The 10,790-nt window shown below is 45.2% G+C and overlaps 1 long non-coding RNA gene across 1 annotated transcript; it reads left to right on the top strand.

The window, feature by feature from the left end:
- Window positions 1-7,720: 7,720 nt before the first annotated feature.
- Window positions 7,721-10,390, top strand: LOC120998239. The gene is made up of 2 exons (XR_005778321.1): window positions 7,721-7,905; window positions 9,900-10,390. It is a non-coding gene; the product is annotated as an uncharacterized LOC120998239 (long non-coding RNA).
- The last annotated feature ends 400 nt before the right edge of the window (window positions 10,391-10,790 follow it).

The following is a 10,790-nucleotide window of genomic DNA, read 5'->3' as shown; positions in this document are numbered from 1 at the left end:
TTTGATAGATGACACCATTAATGTGCATATAAATTGAACCCCTGAAATTGAGAGCAATCGTTTGCTGAAATTACAGATGCAAGTCTCTTAAGGTATGTCTCTATTAGCTTAACACCTAGAAATTGAGATTTTGCCCATTCTACTAGGTAAAGCTGCTGTAAGGTTTGTTTCACACTGCCGGCAGCCTATTCCAGCAGCCTGTTCTGGCCTAGAATGCCAGGAATTGGCCGGACAAAAAACACTGCATGCAGCGATATTTGTCTGGCCGATTCTCAACACTCTGTGCCGCATCACCGCCGGACCCAATTATAGTTAATGGAGTTGGACGGCATTCCGGTAGTGTCCGGCAATGCTGGATCCAGCACGCTGCTCCTGGCCGGAACAGCCTGTCTGATCGGCAAACACAAATGTGAAACAATCCTAACTCCTTCAAGTTAGCACCTACCAGCATTGTAATATAATATTAATGGCCTGTGAACCTTATACAGGCTTAGGCCTATTACCAGTATGGGCTATCTTCCCCAGTCTCAGCCAGGGAAAGGCGGCCTGGGCCAGAAAGCATGCTGCTACGGGTTTTAGCGTTCTCAGATGCCATGGTGACATTTGTCTGCGGCATCTGAGGGGTTAAATGGATGTGATCGGCATTACCACTGATCGCAGACATCAGCCCCAGGCCTCTGCTGTTGAAGACAGCAGAAACCCGGCAGTTGTGGCATCCGCTGTGTTTGCGAGCGGATGCCATCTTTAAAGACCGAACCTCAGAAGCGGTTAAGCAATGTCTTTTTGGCCACTGATCACTTTTCCATAAAGCCCAAGTCTAAAAGTGTACGGCTTATAGTGGTCCTGTGGACAGATACTTCCATCTCTTGCAAGATTTTTGGAGCTCCTTCAGTGTTATTGTTGGTGTCTTTGCTGAATTTATGATTAATGCCTTCCTTGATGGGTTTGTGAGTCTTAATGGGCAGCTTTCTGTTAGGTTTGTAGTTTTGCCATATTCTTTCATTTTGTTATATTGGACTTAATGGTGCTATGTGGGATGTTCAAAGTTTGGGATGTTTTTTGAAACCCAACCCTGATCTATACTTCTCAAAAACTTTCTCTCTGACTTGTTTGGAGAGATCATTGGTCTTCATGTTGCTCAGTAGTGTTGCAAACTCGGGTCTTTCAGAACAGGTGTATTTATTTTCACATCATGTGATACTTTGTTTGCACATGGGGGGGGGTGTAGGAATCATATTCAGCTAATTACATGACTTAGGATGTTTTATTCACTTATTTTCTAAACAAAGTTTTTATATTTTTTCCATTCCTCTCTAAGAATATGAACTATTTTGTCAGGTCCGTTACATAAAATTTTAATTAAAATTAGGGATGAGCGAACCCGAACTGTATAGTTCGGGTTCGTACCGAATTTTGGGGTGTCCGTGACACGGACCCGAACATTTTCGTAAAAGTCCGGGTTCGATGTTCGGCGCTTTCTTGGCGCTTTTTGAAAGGCTGCAAAGCAGCCAATCAACAAGCGTCATACTACTTGCCCCAAGAGGCCATCACAGCCTTGCCTACTATTGGCATAGCTGCGATTGGCCAGTGCAGCATGTGACCCAGCCTCTATATAAGCTTGGGTCACGTAGCGCTGCACGTCACTCTGCTGATTCAAGCATAGGGAGAGGTTGCTGCTGCGACGTTAGGGCGATATTAGGCAGATTAACTCCTCCAAAAGACTTCATTCTGTGATCGATCTCCAGCTGTGGATCATTGAAGTGCTAATATCGACTTGCTCACTTTTTTTAGGCTGCCCAGAGCGTTTTTATATCACTTTTTTCTGGGGTGATCGGCGGCCATTTTCTACTAGTTTCTACCAGTTTATACTACATCAGGTGCAGGCTGAGCCTGTGTCACCAAAGTGCATTTAACCATCAACAGTGTGGTTAATTTTTGCCAATATACTACATCAGGTGCAGGCTGAGCCTGTGTCACCCAAGTGCATTTAACCATCAACAGTGTGATTAATTTTTGGCCATATACTACATCAGGTGCAGGCTGAGCCTGTGTCACCCAAGTGCATTTAACCATCAATTACTACATCAGGGGCAAGTTCAGCCTGTCACCCAGCGCCCAAAAAAATAGACCTGACATTTCTATTCAACCAAATCTGTACTGTTTTAGCTGGTCAAGTTATTTGTAGTGACCGTAAAAGCACAGTTTTTTTTCTGGGTTGAAAAACTATTCCAAAATTTGCAATTCTCAAAATAAGTAGTTTATGCTATATATATCAGGCCTACTTGAAATCTATCCCAAAAAGGATATCTTAGATTCAAGGTGCTGATAGTGTCATTCAGAAAAACTTAACACACACGCTACCGTGCAGATACAAGTCTAATTCTGTGATTAAACCTATACCTGTCACACAGCGCAAAAAAAAACAGGCCTCACATTTCTATTCAACCAAATCTGTACTGTTTTAGCTGGTCAAGTTATTTGTAGTGACCGTAAAAGCACAGTTTTTGTTCTGGGTTGAAAAACTATTCCCAAATTTGCCATTCTCAAAATTGTGGTGAACGGGAACAATGAGGAAAACATCTAATAAGGGACGCGGACGTGGACATGGTCGTGGTGGTGTTAGTGGACCCTCTGGTGCTGGGAGAGGACGTGGCCGTTCTGCCACAGCCACACGTCCTAGTGAACCAACTACCTCAGGTCCCAGTAGCCAGCAGAATTTACAGCGATATTTGGTGGGGCCCAATGCCGTTCTAAGGATGGTAAGGCCTGAGCAGGTACAGGCATTAGTCAATTGGGTGGCCGACAGTGGATCCAGCACGTTCATATTATCTCCCACCCGGTCTTCTGCAGAAAGCGCACAGATGGCGCATGAAAACCAAGCCCATCGGTCTGTCACATCACCCCCATGCATATCAGGGAAACTGTCTGAGCCTCAAGTTATGCAGCAGTCTCTTATGCTGTTTGAAGACTCTGCTGCCAGGGTTTCCCAAGGGCATCCACCTAGCCCTTCCCCAGGGGTGGAAGAGATAGAATGCACTAACGCACAACCACTTATGTTTCCTGATGATGAGGACATGGGAATACCACCTCAGCACGTCTCTGATGATGACGAAACACAGGTGCCAACTGCTGCGTCTTTCTGCAGTGTGCAGACTGAACAGGAGGTCAGGGATCAAGACTGGGTGGAAGACGATGCAGGGGACGATGAGGTCCTAGACCCCACATGGAATGAAGGTCGTGCCACTGACTTTCACAGTTCGGAGGAAGAGGCAGTGGTGAGACCGAGCCAACAGCGTAGCAAAAGAGGGAGCAGTGGGCAAAATCAGAACACCCGCCGCCAAGAGACTTCGCCTGCTACTGACCGCCGCCACCTGGGACCGAGCACCCCAAAGGCAGCTTCAAGGAGTTCCCTGGCATGGCACTTCTTCAAACAATGTGCTGACGACAAGACCCGAGTGGTTTGCACGCTGTGCCATCAGAGCCTGAAGCGAGGCATTAACGTTCTGAACCTTAGCACAACCTGCATGACCAGGCACCTGCATGCAAAGCATGAACTGCAGTGGAGTAAACACCTTAAAAACAAGGAAGTCACTCAGGCTCCCCCTGCTACCTCTTCTGCTGCTGCCGCCTCGGCCTCGTCTGCTGCTGCCGCCGCCGCCTCGGCCTCTTCTGCTGCTGCTGCCGCCGCCTCGGCCTCTTCCTCCGCCTCTGGAGGAACGTTGGCACCTGCCGCCCAGCAAACATGGGATGTACCGCCAACACCACCACCTGCGTCACCAAGCATCTCAACCATGTCACACGGCAGCGTTCAGCTCTCCATCTCACAAACATTTGAGAGAAAGCGTAAATTCCCACCTAGCCACCCTCGATCCCTGGCCCTGAATGCCAGCATTTCTAAACTACTGACCTATGAAATGCTGTCATTTAGGCTGGTGGACACACACAGCTTCAAACAGCTCATGTCGCTTGCTGTCCCACAGTATGTTGTTCCCAGCCGGCACTACTTCTCCAAGAGAGCCGTGCCTTCCCTGCACAAACAAGTGTCCGATAAAATCAAGTGTGCACTGCGCAACGCCATCTGTGGCAAGGTCCACCTAACCACAGATACGTGGACCAGTAAGCACGGCCAGGGACGCTATATCTCCCTAACTGCACACTGGGTAAATGTAGTGGCGGCTGGGCCCCAGGCGGAGAGCTGTTTGGCGCACGTCCTTCCGCCGCCAAGGATCGCAGGGCAACATTCTTTGCCTCCTGTCTCCTCCTACTCAGCTTCCTCCTCCTCTTCTTCCACCTGCTCATCCAGTCAGCCACACACCTTCACCACCAACTTCAGCACAGCCCGGGGTAAACGTCAGCAGGCCGTTCTGAAACTCATATGTTTGGGGGACAGGCCCCACACCGCACAGGAGTTGTGGGGGGGTATAGAACAACAGACCAACGAGTGGTTGCTGCCGGTGAGCCTCAAGCCCGGCCTGGTGGTGTGCGATAATGGGCGAAATCTCGTTGCAGCTCTGGGACTAGCTGGTTTGACGCACATCCCTTACCTGGCGCATGTGCTGAATTTGGTGGTGCAGAAGTTCATTCGCAACTACCCCGACATGTCAGAGCTGCTGCATAAAGTGCGGGCCGTCTGTTCGCGCTTCCGGCGTTCACACCCTGCCGCTGCTCGCCTGTCTGCGCTACAGCGTAACTTCGGCCTTCCCGCTCACCGCCTCATATGCGACGTGCCCACCAGGTGGAACTCCACCTTGCACATGCTGGACAGACTGTGCGAGCAGCAGCAGGCCATAGTGGAGTTTCAGCTGCAGCACGCACGGGTCAGTCGCACTGCGGATCAGACCCACTTCACGACCAATGACTGGGCCTCCATGCGAGACCTGTGTGCCCTGTTGCGCTGTTTCGAGTACTCCACCAACATGGCCAGTGGCGATGACGCCGTTATCAGCGTTACAATACCACTTCTATGTCTCCTTGAGAAAACACTTAGGGCGATGATGGAAGAGGAGGTGGCCCAGGAGGAAGAGGAGGAAGAGGGGTCATTTTTAGCACTTTCAGGCCAGTCTCTTCGAAGTGACTCAGAGGGAGGTTTTTTGCAACACCAGAAGCCAGGTACAAATGTGGCCAGACAGGGCCCACTACTGGAGGACGAGGAGGACGAGGATGAGGAGGAGGTGGAGGAGGATGAGGATGAAGCATGTTCACAGCGGGGTGGCACCCAAAGCAGCTCGGGCCCATCACTGGTGCGTGGCTGGGGGGAAACACAGGACGATGACGATACGCCTCCCACAGAGGACAGCTTGTCCTTACCTCTGGGCAGCCTGGCACACATGAGCGACTACATGCTGCAGTGCCTGCGCAACGACAGCAGAGTTGCCCACATTTTAACGTGTGCGGACTACTGGGTTGCCACCCTGCTGGATCCCCGGTACAAAGACAATGTGCCCACCTTACTTCCTACACTGGAGCGTGATAGGAAGATGCGCGAGTATAAGCGCACGTTGTTAGACGCGCTACTGAGAGCATACCCAAATGTCACAGGGGAACCAGTGGAAGCCCAAGGCGAAGGCAGAGGAGGAGCAAGAGGTCGCCAACGCAGCTGTGTCACGGCCAGCTCCTCTAAGGGCAGGGTTAGCATGGCAGAGATGTGGAAAAGTTTTGTTACCACGCCACAGCTAACTGCACCACCACCTGATACGGAACGTGTTAGCAGGAGGCAACATTTCACTAACATGGTGGAACAGTACCTGTGCACACCCCTCCACGTACTGACTGATGGTTCGGCCCCATTCAACTTCTGGGTCTCCAAATTGTCCACGTGGCCAGAGCTAGCCTTTTATGCCTTGGAGGTGCTGGCCTGCCGGCGGCCAGCGTTTTGTCTGAACGTGTATTCAGCACGGCAGGGGGCGTCATTACAGACAAACGCAGCCGCCTGTCTACAGTCAATGTGGACAAGCTGACATTCATAAAAATGAACCAGGCATGGATCCCACAGGACCTGTCCATCCCTTGTGCAGATTAGATATTAACTACCTCCCCTTAACAATATATTATTCTACTCCAGGGCACTTCCTCATTCAATCCTATTTTTATTTTCATTTTACCATTATATTGCGGGGCAACCCAAAGTTGAATGAACCTCTCCTCTGTCTGGGTGCCTGGGCCTAAATGTGTGACAGTGGCCTGTTCCAGTGGTGGGTGACGTGAAGCCTGATTCTCTGCTATGACATGAAGACTGATTCTGTGCTGACATAAGGCCAGATTCTCTGTTACGGGACCTCTCTCCTCTGCCTGGGTGCCTGGGCCTAAATATGTGACAGTGGCCTGTTCCAGTGGTGGGTGACGTGAAGCCTGATTCTCTGCTATGACATGAAGACTGATTCTGCGCTGACATAAGGCCAGATTCTCTGTTACGGGACCTCTCTCCTCTGTCTGGGTGCCGGGGCCTAAATATGTGACAGTGGCCTGTTCCAGTGGTGGGTGACATGAAGCCTGATTCTCTGCTATGACATGAAGACAGATTCTGCGCTGACATGAAGCCAGATTCTCTGCTATGGCATGAAGAGACTGATTCTCTGCTGACATGAAGCCAGATTCTTTGCTATGGCATGAAGAGACTGATTCTCTGCTGACGTGAAGCCAGATTCTCTGCTATGGGACCTCTGTCCAATTGATATTGGTTAATTTTTATTTTTTTAATTTTAATTTTAATTCATTTCCCTATCCACATTTGTTTGCAGGGGATTTACCTACATGTTGCTGCCTTTTGCAGCCCTCTAGCTCTTTCCTGGGCTGTTTTACAGCCTTTTTAGTGCCCAAAAGATTGGGTCCCCATTGACTTCAATGGGGTTCGGATCCCGAACCCGAACATTTCCAGGAAGTTCGGCCGAACTTCTCGAACCCAAACATCCAGGTGTTCGCTCAACTCTAATTAAAATACATTTTAATTTCAGATTATAATGCAAGAAAACAAGAAAAAACACCAAGGGGCTGCATACTTTCGCAAGACTCTGTACATTAGGGCTTTATGTTTGCTGCAGCCAAAACAAGATGCAATGTAGCATTTGCATTTTTAGTTCAGATCAAAATCTCAGGAATGTGTCTCATTTTCTACTTTACTGGTTTACAGATAATAGTGACAACCTTTAGGTGTCACTGTTGTCATTACTGACACTGTGGTGTACTTTACCCAATTACACACTTCTAAAACGTACTATTCTAGTAGACACATATAAACAGAATAATTTTCTTATGTTAAATGTAGAACAGTATTTTTTTTATATATATATATATATATATATATATATATATATATATTAGTAAACAATTAAATATTAAGAACAATAATAATGTTAATCAAATATAAAAACAGCCAATGTTAAGTAAACTAAAAAGGTACGGTAATAAAAATTAGCTAAAAATGTAATTGTGTATTGTTTAGTGAAAGGAACTGTAGATATAAAAATATATTATAAACATGCCAGGATTATCATTGTCATAGTATTGCAAATGTCATAAGCTGCAACTGCAAACAGATTTTAAAAAAACATCATATTGACTAAACCAAAATAGTAAGAAAAACAATAAAGTTCAGAAACAAAGGCAATAAGCACAAAAAGGTGAATAGAAAGCGGTCTGGATGAAGGAGGTGTAGTACCATGTGATGAGGAGGGAGGAAACCTGTACGTCATGGGTATTGATATCTCCTGCATAGCACATAAAAACCCCTAGCAGAGTCAGTCAGCCCTCTAAACCGTAAGGAACACAACAGCTGCAATAGGAGTGAGACTAAGAGTACTATTGTAAGAAATTGAAATCAGGGGCACAACAAGAACTGTGGACAAGATGAAACAGATCACAATTCTCTGTCTAGGAATGGTCCTTTTGGCTTTACTCCTACCCAGCCAGGTGAGACTTCTACATTCATTACATTGTTCTGCACAATGCTGATGCACATAATGCACTTTACTGTAAGAAGAACTGATCTTATTCCACTAATAGATGATTTTTTTAATGCTTTTGGTCCTAAATGGTTAATGAGGTTGAATATACTACATACTTAGACATATTGGCATTTAAAGAGTGTCTTAAAAATGACAAATGTCCAATGCGATCCAGATTTTACACCAGTTTACCATGTAACATAGGATTCACAAATGATCCTTATTACTGGATATGTTAAATATCTTAGTTACAATCTAAAATGTGTACTTGCAGAGCCTGTTCCCCTGAAATTTTACTCCAGACCTAAGTAACATATGGACAAGAGTCTAGATTCTTTTCCTGATTTACAGCTGAGACATGGAAAGGATTATATAGATGTGACTCTAATAGAATATAATACAGATTTCAAACATGTCAGCAGAAAAAGCTATAAATTGTAAGTTTGTCAAAAACAACTTCTGTAGATATAGTCCATCAGTTTCACAAGTTATGCATTGGAAAATATACATTTAGAATCCTTAATTCTGATATTTTGGCTACATTTAGTTTCAGGTCCATGATGCTAGTTTATTCCATATGAAGAGTTCTTATTTTCATTACTGCTTCTTTAGGTGTCACTATAACTAAATACTGCACTTCGCATTGGTCTCATCTTTTTTACAACTAAAGGAACATGTTTAATACACAGATTTTGTAATTAGATTCTCTTTAGTGAAAGTTTTAATGTCTCTCTTTATGCAGTGTCATCTTCGGCTGACGTGTACAATTAACCGATTCCCCTCCCGAGCTTCCATTCTGTTTCCTTTCCTCATGTTCCTTCCTAATATAAATTAATATTCATTTCTATTGTCAAATATTTGCTGACTACAATGTGAAAAATAAATTCACAAAGGAACTGGAATGAGGGCAATAGCATGTTCATGTTACATATGGCACAGTCTAGGTGGGAAGGGATACTGCACTCATACAGTAGCAGATGTTGACTGTTGAAGCTACTAAAATACTCAATGGCCTAAGTAAGGAATCCCACATTCAGTTTTTGAGACAGTTTTGGATGCAAATTTGAATGTAGTTTTTTCAGTAAAACACAAGAGTGGATACAAAAAAGGGGGATGTATAAGTTGTTCTCAACATGGCAAAAACGATTCTTCATGAGGAGTCAGGAATATTATTTGTGGCTGTAGGATATGTAATGTTGGACAAAACTCATCATTACGATTGTGTATTAGACCAAAGGAACACATTTAAAGATAGAAGGTAGGGAGCCATGTAACCTAGTAAATAAAAGTCCATAAAAGATGGAGTAAAACATGTTTTTAAAATAGATTTCAATTATTAACAACTTGCTTTACAATTAATTACTAATAACAAATGAAAGCAACACAATGAAAATCCCAGTGCGAGATTGCCAAAGAGCAATGTCCACTTGAGTGGTGCTACCTGTAGGGGTAATCTTCTGTATTGTGATATGGCGTCACTGGTGAAGAAGAATATTTGCACCAGGGCATGGAAATACTTGTGGGGAAACCAATTGGCATACCTATGCTGTATTAGGCTAGTTTCACATCCGCGGCATGGAATCCGGCAGGCTTTTCTGGCATAGAGCTGCCTGCCAAATTCTCTGGATCCGGCACTGCCAGATGCAACCGGAATGCTCGCCGGACCCATAAACTATAATGGGGTCAATCCAGCCGCAATCTAGCAAATATGCAGAGAATCGGGCAGACAGAAACCACTGCACGCTTCGATGTCCAGCCAATTCCTGGCATTCTCTGCCGGATCACAGTGCCGCAGATGTGGTAGATGCCTTAGTATCCTATCTCTCTGCCATCTTTCTTTTCTGTCTGCCCATCCTGTATACATTGATTATAAAGTACAGTGATGCCTGATAACACCAATATCATTCCTACATGGTTTTGAATGTATAACCTATTCTTTTTTATATACACTTATTTTAGGTCCACAGCCAGTCTACTCCAAAATACAATACTACCGGTACAACTCTGGCAGGGAAAAATGGGTCATCCTCTTCAAACTCTAGTGGAGCATCACTCGTCACAACCTCCACGAACATTACAACAACGCATGGGAGTGCAGGTTCCCTGTACTCATCCTCTGCTCTCATCCTGCTCATTGCCTCCGTCTTGGTTTTAAATGTTTGCTGTTAATAGATGATGTAAATGCAATGTAAATTCAACTATAGCACTCTCTCACCCCTCTGCCCTTTTTTCTTCTCATAATCAAGCACACCGTGGAATGGCACATGTAATCCTAACCAAGTATAATGTACAGCCCATCTGACCGAGAGGCTTGTCTTCACTTACTCAGGCTTCCCCCACCCGAATGAACATTGTGCCGACACAGGGAACTGAAAACCTTGAGCGTCTACAACACAAAGAGTCTCCAGAAACGTCCAAAAGTAATAATTGAATTGATATTCCACAAAGAACTCCAGCCAACAAGACATACAGTTGTGGCATGTTTGAAACCTCTTGCTGGGATAAAAATCACCTATGAAACTGGAAGGACTTGCAGACCGCATTGTACATATTTCTGAATAGTAGCAGATAAATTCGACTCTATTACGTACCATTTGTTATTTTACTGAATGAAAATATGAGGTAAATGCTACTTTGATTATTTTTTTACAGTGGAATATTCCACCTGCAGGTATGTCAATGACTGCTACATAATCTGTACCTATATGAAGCCTCATGGAAACTTCCGCTGAGATGGAAGGGCGAGCTCCTCGACATGAAAGGAGTCATTGTACTAGTATTATGGACAAAAACTGCATTGTCCTTTTCGACTTATCATCGCATCAATCTGGAGTCATAGCCATGCCAGCT

This window comes from Bufo bufo, chromosome 4, assembly GCF_905171765.1.
Source record: "Bufo bufo chromosome 4, aBufBuf1.1, whole genome shotgun sequence".
In the NCBI taxonomy this organism is placed as follows: domain Eukaryota; kingdom Metazoa; phylum Chordata; class Amphibia; order Anura; family Bufonidae; genus Bufo; species Bufo bufo.
This window is presented reverse-complemented; position numbering and strand designations above follow the sequence as displayed.